Here is a 4789-nt window from a genome sequence, read left to right on the forward strand (position 1 = left end):
TACACATCTATCAACAAGTGAATCTAAAAATCAAGTGAATAAACAATCTGATGAACAGAATAAACTGGTGAATATAATAGAATCAGGGGCATAGAAAGGGAATGGACTGACTATTCTTGGGGGGGAGGGGTGTGGGGGGTACAGGAAGAGATTGGACAATAATGGTGCACCTATGGATTAGGACAGTGGGTGGGGAGTGAGGGCGGAGGGTGGGGTGGGAACTGGATGGAGGGGAGTTATGGTGGGAAAAAAGAGGAACCAATGTAATAATCTGAACAATAAAGATTTAATAAAAAAAAAATTCCTTCTTTTTTACCACAGCGTAGTATTCCATTGTGTAGATGTACCAGTTTTCTAATCCATTCATCTGCTGATGGGCACTTAGGCTGTTTCCAAATCTTAGCTATGGTGAATTGTGCTGCTATGAACATAGGGGTGTATATAACCTTTCTGATTGGTGTTTCTGGTTTCTTGGGATATATTCCTAGAAGTGGGATCTCTGGGTCAAATGGGAGTTCCATTTTTAGTTTTTTGAGGAAACTCCATACTGTTCTCCAAAGTGGCTGCACCAGTCTACATTCCCACCAGCAGTGCAGAAGGGTTCCTTTTTCTCCACATCCTCTCCAACACTTGTTGTTGATTTGTTGATGATAGCCATTCTGACAGGTGTGAGATGATACTGCATTGTCCTTTTGATTTGCATCTCTCGTATAATTAGTGACTTTGAGCATGTTTTCATATGTCTTTTGGCCTTCTGTATGTCCTCTTTCGAAAGTGTCTATTTAGGTCCGTTGCCCATTTTTGGATTGGATTGTTTATCTTCCTTTTGTTAAGTTGCATGAGTTCCACGTAAATGTTGGAGATTAAACCCTTATTGGTGATATCATTGGCAAATATGTTCTCCCATGCAGTGGGCTTTCTTGTTGTTTTGTTGATGGTTCCTTTGCTGTGCAAAAGCTTTTTATTTTGATGTAGTCCCATTTGTTTATTTTCTCGTTAGTTTCCATTGCCCTAGGAGCAGTATCAGAGAAGAAATTCCTTCGGCATATGTTTGCGATTTTGCTGCCTGTGGATTCCTCTAGCATTTTTATGGTTTCCCGTCTTACGTTTAAGTCCTTTATCCATTTTGAGTTTATTTTTGTGTATGGTGTGAGTTGCTGGTCTAGTTTCATCTTTTTGCATGTATCTGTCCAATTTTCCCAACACCATTTATTGAAGAGACTGTCCTGACTCCATTGTATGCTCTTGCCTCCTTTGTAGATTATCAATTGGGCATAGTGGTTTGGGTCGATTTCCGGGTTCTCTATTCTATTCCATTGATCTATATGTCTGTTCTTGTGCCAGTACCAAGCTGTTTTAAGAACAGTGGCTTTGTAATACAGCTTGATATCTGGTATTGAGATCCCACCTACTTTGTTCTTCTGTCTCAGGATTGCTGCAGCTATTCGGGGTCTTTTTATTTTATTCCAGATGAATTTTTGGAGAGTTTGTTCTAGGTCTGTGAAATAGGCCATTGGTATTTTAATGGGAAGTGCATTGAATGTATAGATTGCTTTGGGTAGTATGGACATTTTAATGATGTTTATTCTACCAATCCAAGAACATGGTATGTTCTTCCATCTGTTTATGTCTTCCTCTATCTCTTTTTTCAATGTCCTGTAGTTTTCTGAGTAGAGGTCTTTTACCTCTTTAGTTAAGGTTATTCTTAGGTATCTTAATTTTTTTGGTGCGATGGTAAATGGGATTGCTTTTTTAGTCTCTCTTTCTATAAGTTCACTATTGGTGTATAGAAATGCCATAGATTTCTTGGGGTTAATTTTGAATCCTGCTACATTGCTGAATGCATTTATTAAGTCTAATAGTTTTTTGATGGAGTCTTTAGGGTTTTTCATGTACAATATCATGTCATCTGTGAATAAGGACAGTTTTACTTCTTGTTGCTCTCTTTCTAATTCTTTGAGATGTAGAATTAGATGATTTACTACCATTTTTTCTTGTTTTTTGAGGTAGGCCTGTAGAGCTATAAACTTCCCTCTCAGGACTGATTTCATTGTGTCCCATGGGTTTTGGATTGTTGTGTTTTCATTGTCATTAGTTTCCAGGATGTTTTTAATTTCTTCTTTGATCTCATTGGTAACCCAATCAATATTTATTAACATGCTATTCAGCTTCCAAGTGTTTGAGTGTTTTGGGTTGTTTTTATTGTAGTTTATTTCTAATATTATGCCATCGTGGTCTGAGAAGATGCTTGGTATGATTTCAATCTTCTTGAATTGGGGAGACTTTGCTTGTGACCCAATATGTGGTCTATTTTTGAAAATGTCCCATGTGCACTTGAGAAGAATGTATATTCCATGGCTTTGGGGTGAAATGTTCTGAAGATGTCAATTAAGTCCATCTGATCTAGTGAGTCATTTAGGATTGCTGTTTCTTTGCTGATTGTTTGTCTAGAGGATTTATCCAGTGATGTCAGTGGTGTATTAAAGTCCCCTACTATGATTGTATTGTTGTCGATCTCTCCTTTGATATCTTCCAGGAGTTTTTTTATGTATTTGGGTGCTCCTGCATTGGGTGCATATGTTTATCAGGGTTATATCCTCTTGTTGTATTGATCCCTTTAGTATTATGAAGTGGCCTTCCTTATCTCTTGTTATGGCCTTCACTTTGAGGTCTCTTTTGTCCGATATAAGTATTGCTACCCCAGCTTTTTTTTTTCATTTCCATTTGCTTGAAAGGTATTTTTCTATCCCTTCACTTTCAGTCTGTGTGAGTCCCTTATTCTGAGGTGGGTCTCTTGTAGACAGCAAATATTTTGGTCATGTTTTTTTATCCATTCAGCCACTTGATGTCTTTTGATTGGAGCATTTATTCCATTTACGTTTAAAGTTATTATTGAAAGGTACTTGTTTGTAGCCATTTCTATTTTTTTGTGCCTGTTTTCTTTCTTAGCTTTTTATTTCTTCTTTTTACACCAGTCCCTTTAGCATTTCTTGCATTGCTTGCTTGGTGGTGATAAACTTCCTTAGCCTTTTTTTTTTTTTATCTGTGAAGCTTCTTATTTCCCCTTCAATTTGGAATGATAGCCTTGCTTGATAGAGTATTGTTGGATTCAGTCCTTTGCTTTGCATCACTTTGTAAATTTCCGTCCATTCTTTTCTGGCCTGATGTGTTTCTGTTGAGAAATTATTTGATAATCTAATGGTAGATCCTTTGAATGTAACTTTCCGTCTCTCTCTTGCAGCCTTTAAGATTCTCTCTTTGTCCTGAACATTTGCCATGGTAATTATGATGTGTCTTGGTGTGGGTCTTTTCGGGTTCACCTTGTTTGGGACTCTCTGGGCTTGTGTGACTTTTTTCTTCCCCACCTCAGGGAAGTTTTCTGATATTATTTCTTCCAATAGGTTTTCTAACCCTTGTTCCTCTTTCTGTTGTTCTGGCACCCCTATTATTCATATGTTGTTTCGTTTCATGTTGTCCCAAGGCTCCCTTAGGCTCTCCTCCTGTCTTTCAATTTTTTTCTCCAATTGCAGTTCAGTTTGTGTGTGTTTTGCTTCCCTGTCTTCTAATTCGCTAATTCTGTCCTCCGCTTCTCCTAGTCTACTGTTGAAACTTTCCATGGTGTTTTTTATTGCAGTTATATCCCTCTTCATTTCTTCTTGGTTCTTACATAAGTTATTGATTTTTTCATCTGTTTCTTCTTGCTTCTTGCATAAGTTGTTGATTTTTTCCTCCATCTGGTTTATGCACTCTAGGACTTTTATTTTGAATTCTTTTTCTGACGTGTTTCATGCCTCTGTTTCACTTAGCTGCTTTCTGGCGAGACCTCCTTTTCTTTCCTTTGGGGGTTTCTTTGTCTAGCCATGTTTGATCTCACCGACAGATCTAGATGTTGAGTCATTCATGGGCTGCTCCTTGGGTGGCAGTGGCTTCTCGGGCTGTGGTTGCTCCTTGGTGGTTGTGGTAGCAGCTGCTCCTCAGTTGACAGCAGCTCCTCTGGTGGGTGCTGTTCACAGCCTTGGTGGCTCCTCTGGCTGGTGGGGGGAGGCTTCTCACACAGCTGCTGTTCCTCAGACAGAGGGTGTGGTGATCAGGAGGCTGCTGTTCCTTGGATGGGGGCGGGCTACACACGCAGCTGCTACTCCTTGAACTGGGGCGGACTGCTCACGTGGCTGCTTTTCCTTGGATGGGTGCTGGCTGCACGCTGCTGTTGTTCTTCTGATGTGGTGGGCTGCTTGTGGGGCTACTGTTCCTTGGACATGGGCAGGTTGATTGCAAGGCTGCTGCTCCTCGGACGGGGGTGGGCTGCTTGCGTGGCTGCTCCTCCTCGGACGGGGACGGGCCATTCACCCGGCTGCTGCTCGTCGGACAGGTGCAGGCTTTGTGTGGCTCTGCTCCTCAGACCAGTGCGTGCTGCGTAGGGCTACCACTCCTCAGACGTGGGCAGTCTGCTTGTGTGGCTGCTGCTCCTCAGACCAGGGTGGGCTGCTGCTGCTCCTCGAATGGGTTCGGGCTGCTCGCAGAACTGCTGCTCCTCAGATTGGTCAGGCTGCTCATGCGGCTGCTGCTGCTTGGACGAGGGCAAGATGTTTGCGCAGCTGCTGCTCCTTGGACTGGTGCAAGGTCCGGGCTGTACGCAGCTTTTGCTCCTTAGATGGGGGCGGGCTGCGCAGGGCTGCCGCTCCTCACATGTAGGCAGACTGCTCATGCAGCTGCTGCTCCTCGGACGGGTCAGGCTGCTCGCGTGGTTGCTGCTCCTCGATCGGGGAGTGGGTCGCTCACACAGCTGCTG

Source organism: Myotis lucifugus, unplaced genomic scaffold, assembly GCF_000147115.1.
Source record: "Myotis lucifugus unplaced genomic scaffold, Myoluc2.0 scaffold_380, whole genome shotgun sequence".
Lineage (NCBI taxonomy): Eukaryota > Metazoa > Chordata > Mammalia > Chiroptera > Vespertilionidae > Myotis > Myotis lucifugus.